This window comes from Macaca mulatta, chromosome 13 (genome assembly GCF_049350105.2).
Source record: "Macaca mulatta isolate MMU2019108-1 chromosome 13, T2T-MMU8v2.0, whole genome shotgun sequence".
NCBI classification, from domain to species: Eukaryota; Metazoa; Chordata; class Mammalia; order Primates; family Cercopithecidae; genus Macaca; species Macaca mulatta.
Window position 1 is genome coordinate 113,410,574 of NC_133418.1, and position 20,372 is coordinate 113,430,945.

Here is a 20,372-nt window from a genome sequence, read left to right on the forward strand (position 1 = left end):
GAATATTCTCACTGTCCCTCTTACTGGGTTGGTAAGTGTCCAGGACTGCGGGCGTTCCTGAGGAGTGAAAGTGAGGCTGGAATTTTGGGATGCTAGTAAGTAAGGGAAATGTCTGTCCCATACCACGGCCACTGTTCACTCGTACGGGCTCCCCCACATACCCAGCAATCGCATACATTCATAAGCGCGATGAGCTCTCCTAGATCTACAAACGGGATTTTTCCTGGCTTGGGAAGGGATACATCTGCTTGTAGTTTTTTATAAAGGGATGGAAATACTACGGGTGGTTGTAGGGGGAGTTGTTGGCTTTGGCTTCTGCTTTGGCTATCATCTTTTCTCTCTTTATGTCCTCTAGCACTTGAGTGTTTACTCCCCATTGTCCAATTTTAGTGAAACAAAGCCACTGCTTTCCTTTGAGGCACATAGCCCCATTACGACTGCCAGATACTCCTAGATTTTTTACTTTATAATAACTTTTCCCTGATTCAACACATTCTTCAACTAAGGAGGCAGAGGTTGCAGTGAGCCGAGATCGCACCACTGCGCTCCAGCCTGGGCAACAGAGTGAGACTCTGTGTCAAAAAAAAAAAGCAGCTAAAATTTAAAAAGTGACAACACCAAATGCTAGTGAGGCTGCAGGGAAACTGGATTACTCATTCATTGCTGGGGGGTATGTAAAATGATACAGTCACTCTGGAAAACAGTTTTGTTTCTTATAAAACCAAATGCAAGTACTGTAAGACCCAACAATTACACTTTTGGGGGTCATTTGTTCCAGAGAAGTGAAAACGTACGCTCACATAAAAACCTGTGCATGAATGCTCATAACAGCTGTATTTGTAACAGCCAAAACCTGGAAACAACCAGATGTCCTGAGAAGGAGGAACAGTTTAACACACTGTGGCATATCCATATCATGGAATACCACTCAGCAATAAAAAGTAACAAACTATTTTTTTTTCTTCAACTTTTAAGTTCAGGGGTACAGGTGCAATATGTGCAGGTTTGTTACGCAGGTAAATGTGTCCCATGGTGGTTTGCTGCACGGATCATCCCATCACCTAGGTATTAAGCCCAGCATCCATTCTTCCTGATGCTCTCCCTCCCCCACCCCTACAGGCCCCAGTGTGTGTAAGAAGGAACAAACTATTAATACACATAACTTAGATGGATCTCCAGGGAACTGGATGGAGTGGGGGGAAAAAAAACCAGTTGCAAAAGGTTGCATCCTGTATAGTCCTATTTATATAACATTCTTGAAATAACAAAATTAAAGAATGGATAACAGATTAGTGGTTGTTGGAGGCCAGGGACACGGGTAGGGGTGGGGTAGGTGTGGCTATCTCTAGAAGAGCAACACAGAAGATCTTTGTGATGGTGAAACTGTCCTGTACTTTGACTGTATCAGTGTCAATATCCTGGCTGTGATATTCTACTATAACTTTCCAAGTTTACCGTTGGGGAAACTGTATAAAGAATACACAGGAGTTCTCTGTATTATTTCTTACAACTGCATGTGAGTCTATAATTCTATGAAAATTAACAGTTTAATCAGAAAAACTTGTAAGTTATTCCATATTAGAACAAGTCTCTTTCAGATTTTCACTTGTATCTTCAAACCTTCTTCCAAACCCATTGTTCTTCTTACTCTCATAGGAACTTAATGTGTAACTGATAAAACAATTTAATGGAGAAAGGTCAGTCTTTTCAACAAATGGTACGGGAGCATGTAGATGTCCATAGGCAAAAAAAGTTGACCATTTTCAGCAATTAGTGGGGTGTTTTGTTTTGTTTTGTTTTTGAGACAGGGTTTTGCTCTGTTGCCCACGCTGGAGTGCAGTGGTGCAATCACAGCTCACTGCAGCCTTGAACTCCTGGGCTCAAGCGATCCTCCTGCGTCAACCTCCTGAGTAGCTGGGACTGCAGGTGCATGCCACAACACCCAGCTTCAACTTAGTGTTTTGAGTCATCGTCCTTTTCTCCATTTCTTCCCATCTGTCTAAATGTAGTTTAGTGTATTTTTTGTTGTTGTTTGCAGAGTTAAAGCATAAAATGGCTGAATAGAGCAAAAAAAGAAAAAAAAAGTCTCTTCAATGGAGAAAAAATAAAATAATCAGTACATGTTGCAAAAAGAATTTGTTTAAAAACTTACCCTGCTCTCCCTACCCCCACGATCTCTTCCTGTCACAAACAACCATTCTGCCTATGGAGACAATATCGCCAGAGAAGGACATTTTACCAGGGCAGGAGAAGCATGCGTCATTTTACGTCCCTTGCCCTCCGTTTCTCTTCATACTTGTGTACCTATTTGTAACTGAATGTGGTAATAGAAAATGCTGAAGACGTGACGATTGGTGGCTGCTGAATAAGCCTTCAGACACCCTTCCTAAATGCATGAGGATCTGCACTGGATTCTGCCCAAGTGCAGGTCGGGGGCAAAAGCAGATGAGTTGGCAAAAGACTACATGGAGACGAGACACCAACACTGGGGACAGGCTCATACCGGTTTGGAATCCAGTCATGAATGGATTTCTCATTTTGCAAAATTATTTTCTACACCAGCTATTTCTTAAATGACTTCTGGTTGACTTGGGTGGTAACATTAAGAATAAAATGTGTTGGCAGTGAAAAAAACAAACCAGACTTAAAAGGAATATTGAAGCTGGGTACGGGGGCTCACGCCTGTAATACCAGCACTTTGAGTGGCTGAGGTGGGAGGATCACTTGAGCCAGAAGATCAAGGCAGTAGTGAGCTATGATCGCACCACTGCACTCGAGCCTGGGTGACAGAGAGAGACCCTGTCTCAAAACAAACAAACAAACAAATATTGAAATGTTGCTTAGTTAAGAGCCTTTAACAATTTGTTTCCACCTAACATGTGGTTACTTATTCGATCACATAATCTGGTGAAGGAGAGTAAAGACCATGACACTGACTTGCTATTTACAACAAGGCAACATATTGCTTAGTGCTCATCAGCTTTCTAAAGAAGCTGAACATCACGTCCAGTACTTTGCAAAATTCTTTCAGATCCTCTGACAGCTTTAGTAAAAAATGTCATCACAAGCCAACTCAGTTGTCTACAAACAGGCTCTCATTTTACATTTAACTTTGAAAGTATATTTACAATCCTTTGAAAATATATTTACAACAATTTAGAATCATTCTTCTCAATTTCATTGCCTCTCAGCTGCACAGCTGGATTTTAGTTGGTGCAAAAGGAAAAACTGGGTTGTAGGTAAACATTATATCATGTTTGGGGAGTGGTTTATAGAAATTTCAAGCCTCTTGTACTTTCATGAATCTTCTAACACTTTATTATTGTTATAACTATCTACTCATAATAATGACTGCCATTTATTGAGCCCATATCATGTGCCGGCCCCTGGACTAGGAGAAACAGTTAATATTTGTGTTACCTTGTCAGGTAAGTGTGGTTGCTGAGGCTTAGGAAGGTAAGGGCATGCTCACCCAGAACTCCACAGCTGGGAAATACTAGAGCCAGGATTCAGACCCCAGACAGTACAGTTCACAAGCCATATTCCCTTTAAAAATGAAGGTGACCCCTTGTCAGGCTATGGAATTTGAGGTGTGGAATTCTTTCAGCTCATGCTGTAGTTACTGGAGATGGTCTTAATTGTCAGACAGCTCTTCAGCATTTGGGGCAAGCAGGCAAACATTAACTATCAAATCAAGATGACCATACCATCTGGATGAGTTTGTTCTCGCATTGCTATAAGGAACTACCTGAGGCTGGGTAATTTATAAAGAAAAGAGGTTTAGTTGGCTCACTGTTCCGCAGGCTGTTCAGGAAGCATGGCTGGGGAGACCTCGGGAAACTTACAATCATGGCGGAATGCGAAGACGAAGGAGGCACATTTTACATGGCTGGCACAAGAGGAAGAGAGCGAAGGAGGCAGTACACACTTGTAAACAACCAGATCTCATGAGAACTCATTCACTATCATGAGAACAGCAAGGGGAAAATCTGCCCCCATCATCCCATCACCTCCCACCAGGCCCCTCCTCCAGCACTGGGGATTACAGTTCCACACGAGATTTGGACAGGGACACAAATCCAAACCATATCACTACCTAAGCCCATTTCTCCTACTACTGACCATTTCTTTCTTCCCTTTACCAGTGTGTGTGGGTAGGAATACATACTGTATGATGCTACCCGGTGAGAAGAAGCAATCTGACTAAATCCCTGGGCTGCTTTCTAGATTGGATTTTGTACTTCACTACTAAGGTTATTTTCGTGGGTCAGTGAACCTCTGGAACTGTAGTTAGAGCAGCTTGTAATACATGTCTTATGAAAGTTACATCGATGTCTATGTATATATATGTATGCTGGAATAACTCTTTAAATCTTGATTTCAGAACTCTGGAATATTTATGCTGATACTCAAGTAGGGAATTTGATTTGAGTATTTTAAGTAGAGTCACCAAAAATAATCCGTTGCAGCACATTTAGAAAGTTATCATTAATGCTCAAAATACGTCATTTTCTGCTTATTTTCACTTCACAAGGTATCAAATAGGATTTCCAATATCTTATGAAAAGATATAGTATTTTCTCAAAGAGTTAAGAAAACTGGGGCAAAGGGTAAATAAGGGTAGAAAAATAATACGCAACCAGGGGAGAGGTTAGTACACAGAATACATGCTGTACAGCGTGTGTCATTGATTGCATCTCATTTTAAAAATAAAACAGCACATCCCACTTTCCTAAAAATGTGGCTTCTTGATCAGGAATCTCTATCTCTGTTACAGCAGTGGGACTTCTTGTCCTTTTTAATACTTTGTTCTTTCTGCCCTGCCTTAGGAAATATTCCATTTGATTCTGTCTTTTATTTTTTCTAATAGGCAACCTTCCACAGCAGCAGTCTGAGACAATGAAAAATCACTTGAGCTTTTTAAAACAAATGATCGTGAGGAGCATTTGAGGATTCATTTGTTGCGTTAGTTGGAATGTCTTATGTGGGCAAGCTCATGTTTCCAATTTGGGACTTGGAGCAGGCAATCAGCTGTGTCGCATTCTCATATCCGCTTGACGTCAGCCCTGAGAGCTGTGGTATCTTTAGTAGCTCACTGTGTATGGTGATAGCAAGTGTGTGAGTTGTCCTCATGGAAAACAGCTCACTTGATAGTTTATGAAGCTGTAACTTGGCAGTGCGATCCAAGACCTTTCTTCTAGAAATTGCTGTTGCCACTACCACACAGTGGACAAATCTGAAAGGGAGAATTTAGTTTTTCCACGGACTCTCCTTTTCCTATGAAGATTTTTCCTATGAAGATTTTATGTACACCCTGTACATAAAACGATGGCTTACAAAGTGAAAACATTGATCACTTTTTTTTTCTTTTCTGTTTTTTGAGGCAGAGTCTTGCTGTGCCACCCAGGCTGGAGTGCAGTGGCCCGATCTCAGCTCACTGTAACTTCCATCTCCCAAGTTCAAGTGAATCTCCTGCCTCAGCCTCCCAAGTAGCTGGAACTACAGGTGTGAACCACCACACCTGGCTAATGTTTTTTTTTGTTGTTTTTTTTGTTTTTTTCGAGATGGGGTTTCACTGTGTTGGCCAGGCTGGCCTTGAACTCGTGACTTCAGGTGATCACTTGCCTCGGCCTCCCAAAGTGCTGGGATTACAGGTGTGAGCCACTGCACCTGGCTGATACATCAGCATTTTGAATGGATGAGTTGAATATGATAAAAATAAGGCCAGGCATGATGGCTCATGCCTGTAATCCCAGCACTTTGGGAGGCTGAGGCAGGCAGATCACCTGAGGTCAGGAGTTTGAGATCAGCCTGGCCAACATGGAGAAACCCAGTATCTGCTAAAAATACAAAAAAAAAATTAGTCAGGCATGGAGGTGCACACTTGTAATCCCAGCTACTCGGGAAGCCGAGGCACAAGAATCACTTGAACCCAGGAGGCAGAGGTTGCAATGAGCCAAGATTGCGCCACTGCACTCCAGCCTAGATAACAGAGTGAGACTCTGTCTCAAAATAATAAATAAATAAAAATGAAAATGAAATGTCAGTATCTATGTAGAACTGCAAAATGTCTTAGGTAAAATGTAAAGTGTCCATTATTTTCCCTTTGTGCCACTGTAAATATGAAAAGAAATAATCAAATACTCTAGGCAGAATTGTAGGAGGAGGGGGACTTAAAATTCTAAAATCAATGTTTGCTGAACCTTTTCTTTTTGCCTTCAATGACGTTTAAAAGTAGATTATATTTTTAGAGTAGTTTTAGGTTTACAGAAAAATGATGCAAAGTACAAAATTCCCATATAACCCCCTCTTTCTGTGCATAGTTTCCCCTACTATTAATGACATCTTGCATTGATGTAGTACACCTGTTACAATTGATGACCCGATATTAATGTATTATTATTAAGTCTGTAGTTTCAGTTCGGATTCACTCTTTCTGTTGTACATCTCTACAGGTTTTGCTGAGTGCGTGATGTCTTGTATCTACCACTACAGTATCACACCTGATAGTTTCACCACCCTAAAAATCCCCTGTGCTTCACCTATTGATCTCCCCTTCCCTACCCCTAACTCCTGGCAACCACTGGTCTTTTCACTGTCTCTATAGTTTTGCCTTTTCCAGAATGATATACAGTTGTGGCCTTTTCAGACTGGCTTCTTTAACTTAGCAATATGCATTTAAGATTCTTCCATGTCTTTTTGTGGCTTGAAAGCTCATTTTTTTTCTTGCTGAATCATTTTCCACTGCATAGATGCACCACCGTTTGTGCAGGAGCTGTGCGCTTGAGAAGCTACGTGTGTTGCAGGAGCCATTCGCCGGAGAAGCAACTCCTTAAAGCAGGCTGCTGGTCAAGCCTATGGGAACCAGAAAGCAAAACCGTTTTTTGTCTGCAGCATCTCTACTGACAAAGCTTAAAATTGTGCCAGCTAGCAAAGAAAAAATATATAAAAGGCCCAGATTCATTTTCACTAGCAGGCAAAAACGATGGTTTTGAGGCGTCCAGGCTATAAAATAAAAACAGGCATAACAATCTAACCTACCAGAGCTAGTAAGATGCAAGGAGAGAAGCCAGGCGACCTGAAAGCTAATGACTTATGAAAAGCACCCAAGCTCACTCTCTGGACCAAAATGCTAGGTGTTTTTTTTTGTTGTTTTTGTTTGTTTGTTTGTTTGAGACAGAGTCTCACTCTGTTGCCTAGGCCGGAGTGCAATGGCATGATCTTGGCTTATTGCAACCTCCACCTCCCAGGTTCAAGCGATCCTTCCACCTCGGCCTCCTGAGTAGCTGGAATTACAGGTGTGTGCCACCATGCCTGGCTAATTTTTATATTTTTAAGTAGAGACAGGGTTTCACCATGTTGACCAGGCTGGTCTTGAACTCCTGATCTCAAGTGATCCACCTACTTCAGCCTCCCAAAGTGTTAGGATTACAGGCATGAGCCACTGTGCCCAGCCTCAAAGCGCTCGTTCTGCTGCATCACTGAGTCTCAAAGTGCCCCCCTCAGATCTCTTATGCTAGAACCACCTACAGGCTTGTTACAATGCAGATTCCTGGGCCCCAACTGGAACTGACAACTGAATTAGAATGGAGGGAGGCAGACAGCCATCTGTAGTTTAAACTTTTACTCCAGCTAGCTTTATGTACACTAACTTTAAGATTCAGGTGATCCTTGAGGGTAGGGGCCTTTTTAATTCATACTTGGCTCTTGACCCAGTATTTGACTCTTATAGGGTGCTGCTGTCGCTAGGCTGGTTCCTGCATTGGTTGGTTGGTTGGTTGAGAGATCTGATTCAAACCCAAGCAGCTGTAACTGGCCATGAGCTACAGCCCCAGCAATACTTCAATGGCATCTGGCAGATGAGCATGTCCCTTCACTATTGTTAGTAAAGCCCAGAGGTGATACACCCTCAGTAGAATGGCACATGGTATTTTCCATAGATGACTGTGGCAATATCTCCCATCCCACATCTTCTCCTACAATGTGACCTTCCATCAAGAGGCAGGGTCTATGTCCTGGATCCTTGAATCTAGGCAGGCTTGGGACTTGATCGCAGTTGATAGAATGTGCAGAAGTGATGCTCTCTGAGGCTACCTTAAAAAAGGCAATGACCGGGCGCGGTACCTCATGCCTGTACTCCCAGCACTTTGGGAGGCTGAGGTGGGTACATCACAAGTTCAGGAGATCGAGACCATCCTGGCTAACACGGTGAAACCCTGTCTCTACTAAAAATACAAAAAATTAGCCAGGCATGGCGGTGGGTGCCCGTAGTCCCAGCTACTAGGGAGGCTGAGGCAGGAGAATGGCATGAACCTGGAAAGCAGAGCTTGCAGTGAGCCAAGATGGCGCCACTGCACTCCAGCCTGGCCTAGAGTGCGAGACTCCGTCTCAAAAAAAAAAAAAAAAAAAAAGGCAATGCAGTTTCTTCCCTGTTCCTTGGGGCTCACGCTTTTGGAGCCATGAGCCCCAAGGAACCACTATCCCAAAACCTCCACAGTGTGAGGAAGCCCAGGCCTCGTGGAAAGGCCACACGTGGCTTCCCCAATCAACAGCCGTGGCTGAGGTTCCACCCAACAGCCAGATCAACCACCAGACAGTAAGTGGTGATGTCTCCTGGGATTCCAGACCCCAGCTGTTGAGTCACTCTTAGCCATTAAGTCTTCCCACCTGAGGCTCCCGAGCCATCCCACTGCCATGTCCAATTTCTGACCACAGAATCTGTGAGGGTAGTCAAATGGTTGTTATAAGCTGCTTAGTTTAGGGATAATTGGTTACATAGCAATAGTAATTACAACAAATTAGAACGCACTCCTGGATTAGAATCACCTGGCCATCTCATCCTCCAACTCATAGACGCTGAAAAGCGTAAGCTTCTACTTTAGTCTTCCCTCCACTGGCCATATTGCTAAGATCTTCCTTCCCCTCTGCTGAACATCACTGTGGAAGAGAAAACCCAAATACTCCTAAACTTGTTATAGTGTCTAAGAGTTGTATTTGAAAGATTAAAAAAAAAAACAACAACAACAACAAAAACCACTAGTTCAGAAGTGTGCCACACACCTCACTACTTTAGCAATACCAGGGAGGCTTTATAAAGCAACATGAAAACCTAAACCAGTGTCATTTCTATATTCCCATCTGAAAAGAAAAGCACAAAATAATCAATTGTACCATACAGTGTCCAGGAATCGGCCAAGTAATCTTTAGCAAGCCTTTCCATTTGGAAGACCAAATGGAATAATGAGAAAGAGGAAATCATAGGGATCCATAAAACCTAGGTTCATCCTTATGTTGTCTGGGTGGTCTTGAGCAAGTTACTCAACCTCTCTGAACTTCAGTTTCTTTATCTCCAAAACAGGATTATCTAATTATATTCCTAGCCACAGGGCTGTTATGCTGACCAAATGTGGTGTTCAGAAATATGAAAGCACTTTGTACAGTGAGAAGACTAAATGTGAACAGAAAAATGAAAGAAAAAAACAAAATAAACCTAACGTGTATCCAGGCAATGTAGGCTAGTGTCAACAAAGGTAAAGCAAGAGCTGGGTGCAGTGACTCAAGCCTGTAGTCCCAGCACTTTGGGAGGCCAAGGCGAGCGGATCACAAGGTTGGCAGTTTGAGACCATCCTGACCAACATGGTGAAACCCCGTCTCTACTAAATATACAAAAATTAGCCAGGCATGGTGGTGCGCACGTGTAATCCCAGCTGCTCAGAAGGCTGAGGCGGGAGAATTGCTTGAACCTGGGAGGCAGAGGTTCCAGTGAGCTGAGATCGTGCCACTGCACTCTAGCCTGGGTGACAGGACAAGACTCTGTCTCAAAAAAAAAAAAAAAAAAGAAGAAGAAGAAGGAAAGGTAAAGCAAAAAGCAAAACAAAAACTTCTCTATTAAATGTCAATGTTCCTGGCAGACACAGGTGCCCATATTTACCTGTTATAGCGATAAAGGATCCAGGAAGTGAAGTAGCATCACTTCACTGTCTTCCCTGCAAATCCTGTTTATACAAAGTTTTATACTGCTTTGCTTTGAGCAGATTCATCTGCTGCTGCTAAAGTGCTTCCTTCCCCAAAACTCCCACTTTCAAACAAGCCTGTGATTGCTTTGCAAAGACTCATTTCCAATTCAGGTTCCTAAGATAAGCTGCCAGTCTTCTTGGGGTCTTCTGTCTCATGGGTTTATGTCCAGCCAGCAGCAGGCCTAGCCCTCTCCTGTTGCTCAGTGAATTTCAATGTGAATCTTCTCTTTTCTACTTGCATGACCGAAAAGACCCTCAGAGACCAGCCAAGCCCATCATTTTACAAAATAGAAAACCAAGACCTAGGAGATGAGCAGGCTCACAACCAGGTGTCACAACGTATTACAGAACGGAGCTCCTCTTTCCATAAATAGTTTTCTCCTCGTTATTCGTGCATGGAGCATGTGTTCCAGACTGCCTGCTTGACATCTCCAGATGGATGACTAATAAGTTTCTTAAACTTAACTTGTCCAAGCAGAACTCTTGATTCCACCCACCCAAATGTGTTCTTCCCCCGGTCCTCCCAATCTCAGTTAATTGCCCAGGCCAGGAGTCATACCTGATTTATTTCTTTTCTTCTTTTTCTTTTCTTTTTTTTTTTTTTTTTTTTTTTGAGACAGAGTCTCACTCTGTCACCCTGGCTGGAGTGCAGTGGTGAGATCTTGGCTCACTACAATCTCTGCCTCCCGGGTTCAAGTGATTCTCTTGCCTCAGCCTCCCAAGTAGCTGGGATTACAGGCGCGTGCCAACACACCCAGCTAATTTTTGTATATTTATTAGAGATGGGGTTTCACCATGTTGGCCAGGATGGTCTCGATCTCCTGACCTCATGATCCGCCCGCCTCAGCCTCCCAAAGTGCTGGGATTACAGGCACAAGCCATGGCGCCCAGCTGGATTTCTTTCTTTTATCTCACTTCGTACATCCAATTAACCAGCAGGTCCTGTGGCTCTGTCCTCAAAATATAGCCAGAATTTGCCTACATCTTACCACTTCGATGACTACCAAGACACCAGCACCTCTCAGAGGGCTTCTATTATAGAATAGCCCCTCACTGAGATACCCTGGCTCCACACCTGTCTTTCTCAAGTCTTTTCTGCACATAGTAGCCAGAAGGGAAGTTTTAAAACCGTAAATTAGATCACTTCACTCTACTGAAAGGTCTCCAATGGTTGCCCATCTCACAATAAAATCCAAACTCCTTACCATATTCTTTAAGGTCCTACACAACATATCCTGCCTACTTCTTGGGCTCCATCTCCTCCAACTGACTCCCTAACACTCTGCGGTCCTGCCTCTCTTGGCCTTTTTGCTTTTCCTGGAGCACACAAAGCTCATTTCCACCTCAGGGCATTTGTACTTGCTGCCTCCTCTCCTGAAATGCTCTCCACCCACATCTTCGCATGGGTTGGTGTCTTCCTTTATGTAGGTTTCTAATTCAACTTACCTTGACCAGTCTTTCAAAAAGAGTACACCCCCAGTCACTCCAATTCTTTATCCTGTTTTACTCTTTATTATTTATTTATTTATTTTTTTTTTGAGACGGAGTCTTGCTCTGTCACCAGGCTGAAATGCAGTGGCACGATCTTGGCTCACTGCAACATCTGCTTTCTGGGTTCAGGCGATTCTCCTGCCTCAGCCTCCCCAGTAGCTGGGACTACAGGCATGTGCCACCACACCCAGCTAATTTTTGTATTTTTAGTACAGACGGGATTTCACCATGTTGGCCAGGATGGTCTCCATCTCTTGACCTCGTGATCCACCCATCTTAGCTTCCCGAAGTGCTGGGACTACAGGTATGAGCCACTGCACCTGGCCTTTTTTTTTTTTTTTTTTTTTTTTTTTTGAGACAGAGTCTCACTCTGTTGCCTAGGCTGGAGTGCAATGGTGTGACTTCAGCTCATTGCAACCTCCACCTCCCGGATTCAAGTGATTCTCCTGTCTCAGCCTCCCAAGTAACTGGGACTACAGACACGTGTCACCATGCCTGGTTAATTTTTTTTTGTATTTTTTCCTAGAGATGGGGTTTCACCACGTTGGCCAGGCTGGTCTCAAACTCCTGACCTCAAGTGATCTGCCTGCCTCGGCCTCCCAAAGTGCTGGGATTATAGGCATGAGCCACCATGCCTGGCCTGTCCTGCTTTACTCTTCTTTATAGCACCATCTCCTCATGAAATCACACCACACTTATGTTCATGCACTTGTTTACTGTATGTCGTCACTGCTGTTCCTGAGGGTCCATGAGAATGGGGTCTTCGCCTGCCTTGGTCTCTTCCTTTGTCCAGGGTGCCTAAAACAATGTCTGTCACATATCAATCACATAGCAGAATGTCTATCACAATATTTATTGAATGACTGAATCAGCAGACTCGCATATAAAATTCGAGACAATCCAAAGCTTTTTGAGAAACAACTTTTAGACTCAACACACAATGGGTATACATATCATTTTTTAGCACATGGCTCATGTAGAGGCCATTTTATCTGTGATGGATTTACCACAGGGCCACAGTGCTTACAAAGAATAGAAAATCAAATATTCTAAAGTGCAATTAGCGCAAGGAAGGTCCTGCCTGGGCACTGAAGTTTTAGGTGGGATTTGTCTTCCTGCAGCATAGTAAGGTACTGACAGCCTCAGACTTTGGTGCATTCCCAGGACGTGTGGCTTCCAGCAGAAAGGTGGGTCATCTCCAAGCAGCAGAAGCATTTCATCTGTGCGACACAATTCAGAGCCCTTCCAGAATCCACTTTCTCAGTGGATCTCAGGAATTCCCTGGCAGGACAGATTCAGACCTGCAGGGGGAGCTGATGGCATGCGTCCACCCTGGAAAGCCTCAGAAAATGGGGGTCCAGAAATCTAGCTCTTCCTTCAAGTGGGATGGATTTAAAAGGTCATCGAATTTTATAAACATCCAGGATATTCTCTTACTCCTGCCAGAGCCTGAGAAATTGAAAGATTCTTAAGACTTAAAATCTCAAGTGGTCAAATTGCATTTATACAGCCCGTATACGGCAGGACTTTATCTGAACTCTGGGGCCACTTCCTCTTCATGGGTAGGTTTGAAAGTCCCTTATCTTCTTGTCTACAGACGCTGCCAAGGTGGCTACAAATGATGGTGAAGAATGCGCAAGAAACACTGTCAAAATTCGGCCTGGAAAAACACAAGAAGCCAGCTGTCATCATCAGATAGAAACGTGTGGGTTTATTGAGAGGACCCCAGAATTTCGCTTCATGCAAACAAGAGCAAAACCACGTGACCTTCCTGTTTGGAGGCCAAAAAATACTCAACGAAATGGAAATCACTGTATTAATCTTTGTTTATTCACAAATAGCCAGGACAAAATTAATTATCCAACCTTGCTTCTAAGTTCACACTAGTAACTTCATTAAGCTTTCATGAAGCTGGTCTTTTTGTGTGGGTCATGAGCTTTGCTTACTCTCAGACTCCAGTCCTTCAAGGCAACCGTTGGCAATGACAAGGAGTCCTAGTTCCCATCCCACTGTCACTCTAACAAGAGCCAGAATAGTGAGAAGGAAAAAGGGGCGGTTCCTCTCCGCCTGGTGTCCTGTGTTAGATCTGGGAAAGGGCAGGAGGAGACCTTTGCTAAGAGTGGTGGGCCTGGGACTGCCTCCAAGGCAAAAGGCTTCAAGTCTTCAGAGTGGCCTCAGCATCTCCTTTTCAAGCTTGTGAATTCCTGGACTTCTTTCTCAAGATCTTAAAACCAAAACAGCCTGTAGAAAAATACATTTTTCAAGGTTGCTCATTCCTTGTCCACATGGTAACATCCATGTCAGTGTATCTGATCATGTCCTCAGATCTCAGCAAGCTGTGACTGCAAAATAAGGATGCATCTAAATTGTAATGACTTGGAGTCATCACCTGCCCAAAAGAGCAGAAAATTCAGGCCCGTTCCCTTGGCTCCCTTCCTCAGGGTCCATATTTGTCTACTATTACTTACATAATTAATAGCTCTAAAGGAATGCATCTTACAACTAACATCAGAAATTAAAAACACAACCCTTGGAGTACCTCCAGTTCAAGGTGTTGGCCATTCCTAGTTGTCTGATGGTCATCCCCAGCCTGTGTGCTGAGGATTCACTCATCTGGTCTTCCCTGCTTGGAGTTATCTGCATTGGGATAACTGGAGGTGGGAGGCAATGGAAGTTTCGATTCCCAGTGCCTCTGAGATTTGTTGCAGTCTTCCTGGATGGATCATCAGCATATGAAATAGGCATAGAGGGAAGAGGGGCTGCTTTGGCTGTGAATGTGAGACATACGTACGTTGGACCTGTTTGGTTTGAGACACCAAGATTTCCATCACTGCATCTTGAAGGGTAGGGGCTTGAGGACCTTTGAGCTTCTTCCAGATCTTTCATGCCAAAGGCAAACCCTATGATGGTGTCTGCTAATATTTGATGACAATGGAAAATGGGTTGTATGCTTTTGGGAAGAGTCTATCAGGCATATGGAAAGCGCTCTGGTGTTTGCCCCTTGCTCTTACGGCCTTCCTGTGAGTTTCTTCATTTGTGACACACTCATGCATCCATTCTTCCTTTATTCATCCCCGTTTCCTCTCAGTTCTCCAAACATTGTATTTGGGACTCATCTGGCGTGTATGTTCTCACATTGCGTTGTGTCACCGATGCGTGTTGGATAAATGAATGGAATGAGAAAGGATGGGGAAGTCATGTTTTGGCAAGCACTCCCACGCAGGAAGAGAGCTGCAGCAAGAAAGTCACCAGACCACCCCCACCCCTTAAAAAGCAAACATTTAAAAAAACACAAACGGACGTAAAACTCAATAAACTCCATGTCCTTACAATGAAAATAACCATCTTGGGAGAGTTAGTGGAGTGTTACTGTAGGGACAATAACAACAACAGTTGACTTTTTTGTGTTGTTGATAATCATGTGGGCACATTCTATTTGTCAGGTGTGCTGCTGAAAGCTCTATGTACACACTATGTATCTAATGGATACATATTATGTCATTTAATCCACACAATGACCCCAGGAGGTAAGAATTATTACCCCCATTTTATATATAAGGAAACTGAGGCTGAGAGGTTAGGTCACTCCTACAAAATTGTATAGCTGCTAGGAGGCAGCTGGAATTCAAAGCTGGTCAGGGTAACTTCAAAGCTCAGACTCTGTCCACTCTAGTATCTTGCCACTGACATAATCACTGTGTCCAGTCCATATGATAAATGGTGTTCCTACTGGTGACCCTAAATCATCATGTCATTTCCTAGTTTTAGAAAGTGCACAGATGTGTACTACCATTTGGAAAGAGTCCTTCCCAAATGCTCAAAGTTAAAATGTTTTAGTTCTCAGTTGGTTACTCTTCAAATACCTGGAAATTTCATTTATATGGAGATCTTTTTCCCTATCAGTAAAACAAATGAGGAATTACAGCAGTTTTCTTGAGATTAAACCCCCAGAAACACACACAGAATGCCAGACACAAATGCACCATGACTTTGCCCAAGAGAAGAGCGATATATTTTGGTTTGGTTCTAAAATCTTAAGAAATCATGTCCCAAACTAGTTTAACCTCTTGAGCCATAAAACACATTGGCCTATTGGCCTATTGGGTTCAGAGAATAATCCATAATGACTCAATTCTAAGTCCCTCTCCTGGGTCCCTGTCAAAAGCTGAGTCATAACTTTTTTATACTTATAAACTGGATGATCCCTCCCACCAAATGGCTTTCCTTTCCATTTGCCCCCACCACTGTCAGCCTGCTGCTCAGCCTGAAAACAAAAGGTCCTGAAGGCATCAGATTAATCTCCTTTGGTCTTACTCTTTCCCAACATGATGCAAATGAAGGTTCTTGTAAGCAAAAATTATAAATTCATAAGTGGAGCTCAAGGCTTAGACATACTGCACAGTGAACCTCTCTTTTTCTCCTTTAACTGGCCATCTTGGATAGCCCAGCCTCAACATAATTCATTAGACTTTCATGCTATATTTTGTTTTCCTTCTGAGCCAGAAAGAAGAGGTTAAAAAGCACACATTTGGAGTTAGAAAGAGTGCCCTCACATCTCAGCATTGTTCCGTTTTCTGAGCAAGTCGCTTCATTTTTTTAGAGTCATATCTGAAAAGTGGGGTTATAATCCCTTCCTCGCCCATTCTTCCTTCTCTCTTTTTTCCTTTCTTGAAAATCCTTGACATGTCAGAAGCCAAGGAAAGTGCCTAAGTTTGAGCAAGAAGCTTTTGTCACAGTACTTCCTCCATAGTAAGTTAGTTATTCTCATTATTAAGAGAGAACACAAAGCCAGGCCTGGTGGCATGCTCTTGTAGTCCCAGCTACCTGGGAGGCTGAGGCAGGAGGATCACTTCGGTCCAGGAGTTTGAGGCTGCCATGTACTGTGATCACTCCTGTGAATAGCCACTGTACTCCCAGCCTGGGCAACATAGTAAGACCCCATCTCAAACGAAAATAAATTTTTAAAAGACAGGACACAGTGGTTGGGTTCACAGGAAGACTGAGAGTCCAGCAATGCCACCAAGGGCCAAAGCACAGCCAGCAAGAGGGGACTCCATAGCTTAACTGACATAAATTATGGAGCATCAGATGGCTTTGGTATTGGTCAATGTAGTGGGCTGAATAGTGTCCCCCAAAATGTATGCCACGAGAACCTTCAGAATATGACCTTATTTGGAAATAGGATCTTTGTAGATATAATTAGTTAAGTGTCGTGAGATGAAATCATCCTGAATTTAGAGTGACTCTAAACCCAATGACTGGTGTCCTTGGAAGAACAGGCCAGGATGCAGAGACATGAGAAGGCCATGTGAAGACAGGGGCAGAGATTGGAGTAAGCTGGGATAAGCCAAAAACTTCTCTACCAAAAACTGGAGAGGCAAGGAAGGATCCCACCCTAGAGCCTTTGGAGGAAGCATAGCCCTGCTGACACCTTGATTTCAGACTTCCAGCTTCCAGAACTGTGAAAGAATTACATTTGTGTGGATGGAAGCCACCCAGTGTGTGGCTCTCTCTTCTGACAGCCTAGGAAATTAATGCAGCCATTCTCCGCTTCTTCACCTGAACATTCTGGCTTTACCTTGCTATAAAGTTTGAGCTGTGAACAGCAAATGTGAATGCACTGAATGAATTCCTGGTACCTGAGGAGGGATTTGAGAAAGAAGGGAACAACCTCCCATCACACTCACACAAACACTGCCTGCAAGATTAAGACCAAATTCTTTAGTGTGTCCTTTACTACATGCCAAGATCTCACCAGCCCAATGTTTCCAGGGTCAGCTGCGTTGGAATAGGATTCATCCCACTCCCAGCCACATGCACAGTCGTCAAGACATTCTTGTCCTCTCCCATCCAAATCCAACCCATCCTCAAGTTTTAGGTTCTGTGCCACTTCCTCCAGGAAGTACACCCTAATCCATCCTGTATCACCAAGGATGCTTTTGGTTGGGAGTGCAAAAATACCTAACTCCAACTGACTTAGACAATGAGAAGAATTTATAGTTTCACATGACTGAAAACCCCAGAATAAGAATGGCATTAGGTAAGAAATATTTTGGTGGTTCTAGTTTATTTCCGTCTCTTCATTCACCTTCTGCAGTTAGCCTCATTGGAAGGCTGACTCACCTCATGGTTACAAAACAGCTCTCAGCAGCTCCTGGGGCTTCTTCCTTCAAATCCAACACTAAGGCTCAGCCTTTGTTTCAGCATTCCCTGCCAAAGTCTCAGTCTTCACTCTGATTGGTCCAGCTCGGGGTGGGCCTGAACCTATCACTGTGCCCAGGGGGATGGCTGCCCTGATTGGCCAAGCCAGGTCTCCCTTTCAACAGCTGAAGCTGGAAAGAAGAATCTCCCTCGCTGGAAACACGTGGTTCTCCAACTAGAAGCAATGGCTGCTGGAAAAGGGGCAGGAGGAATGGAGGCTGAGAGACAACAATCAGATGTCCATTTCTTTCACACCCTCTTCTGTGTGCCTGATACATTTGTCCGCGGTTCTATTAAGGCACAGACCATCCTTGCCATGGGTTTTATTTCAGTATCTGTACCTCCCTCTGAAAACTGCCAGCTTCTTGTGGCCAGAGAGTGTGTCTTGCTTGTATTTAGGTCCCAAGTTAACTTTTTGCATCGTTGGTGCTCAATAAAGTTTTGTTGAAGTGAATTACATTTTTAAAAGGAAATAGAGAAAAAAGTTGTTTTCAGACTTTCAGATTCCCAAAGGATCATATTATGTTGTTTTCCCCACGTTGATTAATCCCTTCTTCAGTAAGCAAAGCTAATCGTAGACAGCAGAGCGGCTCTCACGTGCTGAAACCAGATACATTTAGAACATTTTCATCATTTAAAAACGAAGTCCAATGTCCTCTGCATTTTTTGTGTGTGAATGTGTGCATCGCTATAAATAGAAGTGGAAAAACACTGGGGCTATGTGAACTCAGTTGGCAGGGGCCTTGCATTCGGACCCCCAAATATAGCCTGCTGACAATTTGCCACAGGCATGATTTTTCCACACAGTTCATCGTTTTATACATTCTGAGCAACCATCCTGGATATTTGTTCAACAGTACATTTTTTCCACTTCATCTTTTGGCCAAATGTGTGGCTTTTCCTTTAAAAAGAGATGAGAATGTCAGGCACAGATAAATATATATCCTGGCGCTTGGCTATAATGCAATTCTCCACAGGCAGTTCTGTCTCCTGTCCGTGGGAGTGCTGTACTCTGGAAGCCTCCGGAAGGCCTGGGTCTCACACGCCTTCTCCCACAGCTTGAGCCAATGACAGGAACCCTGAAGAGAAGTTTCAGGGAGTGGGAAGCAGACGTCATTTTCCGTTCAACAGAACCAGACAGAAAGGGAAGCTCGGTGAGGGGTTTCTCAGCAGAGGTGGAACTCCAGGAAGCCGTCACTTTAAAACTGTAGGGGACCACCTCAGAAAGTACCCCTCAGTCTCCGAACTTTCCCCAGTCTTGTTATACTGTGGCTCCACCTACATTTCTCTCCTTTCCTCTCCCCCTCTCCAGACCCCACCCAGGTTCCAAAGTCCAGCCTCATTGCCGGACTTGATAAGTCTGATTATAGTTGATACAGGCATTTCCCTGTATCAACTATAATCAGACGTGTCAAATCTGATGTCTGGTCCATGTCAAAAATGTCAACTGGATCTGAGTGTGGGATTAGAACAGACTTTCCAATGTAGTTAATGAGAATCTAGATTCCCAGGCCAGACCGTAGAAGCCCATGTGACCCAGATGTGCTAGTGATGTCCTGGGTTGAGACTTCAGGTCAGCTTTTGAAAGGGAATGGACCTCACTGGCCTCTTCATTTAGCGCCTCACCCTTGGTCCTTCCCTCTCCTTCGTGTCTCAGATGTGAATGATGCATACTGGAGGTCAGCTGTCGTCTGAGCGCCGGGAGAGCAAAGGCCACACCTTCTTGAGTAGCTGCAACAGTTCAGGGCTGCTTACCTCTAGACCTTTTTACAAGTGGAAAGTGGCAGAAGAAATAAGGAAAGAGAAACCTGTTCAAATAATCCACTGTAGGCAACTTTCCACATCATGCAACAGAACATAGTCCTAAATTGATTCAGGATAATTGTTTCTGCAGCTCCAGGGGTACTGACTCCTGATTTTAAACAACTGGGGGCCCACATTTTTTTTTTTTTTTTTTTTTTTTTTTTTTTTTTTGAGACAGAGTCTTACTGTGTTGCCCAGGCCTGGAGTGCAGTGGCACAATCTCGGCTTACCGCAACCCCTAGCTTCCAGATTCAAGCAATTCTGCCAAGTAGCTGGGATTACAAGCACATACCACCATGCCCAGGTAATTTTTGTATTTTTAGTAGAAATGAGGTTTCACCGTGTTAGCCAGACTGGTCTTGAACTCCTGACCTCAGGTGATCTGCCCACCTTGGCCTCCCAAAGTGCTGGGATTATAGGCGTGAGCCACCAGGCCAGGCAAGATATCTTGATCACTCAGAGGCCACCGATGAGCTTTGCTACTCCAGGTGTTCCTCCCTTGACAGGCCTGGTGGCGGGTTAGATTGGGAAGAGGGGATCGTGGACCGGATGGATTAAGTGTATGGAAGGAGAGGCAGGAGAAGCTCTCAAGGGACGTGCTCTTGTTTTTAAAATAGGCACAGCAAAGTGAAACTGCCCCCAGCAGGGCTACTGTCCTCGCTCTCCACTCTGGGCTATCCCAGCTCACCCGGCCATGCATACCCCACTAGCAAGTTTCTTCCTGCCAGGAGCTTGGAGCAACCTGAGTCCACACCGGCTCCCACTAAGCCAGGCCTTATCCACCTGCTACTCAGGTGGGAGGGATCCTGGATGCTCAGTGGCTGTAGCCAGGGCCACAGGCTGGTTCTCAGCAGTCCTCTG

General features: G+C 44.0%; 1 long non-coding RNA gene across 1 annotated transcript; it reads right to left on the minus strand.

Annotated features, from left to right (window-relative positions):
- Positions 1-12,344: 12,344 nt before the first annotated feature.
- LOC114671770 (uncharacterized) lies at positions 12,345-18,076 on the minus strand. Its single transcript, XR_003721874.2, has 2 exons — positions 17,631-18,076; positions 12,345-13,167 (listed from the first exon to the last, which is right to left on the minus strand). It is a non-coding gene; the product is annotated as an uncharacterized LOC114671770 (long non-coding RNA).
- Positions 18,077-20,372: the final 2,296 nt, after the last annotated feature.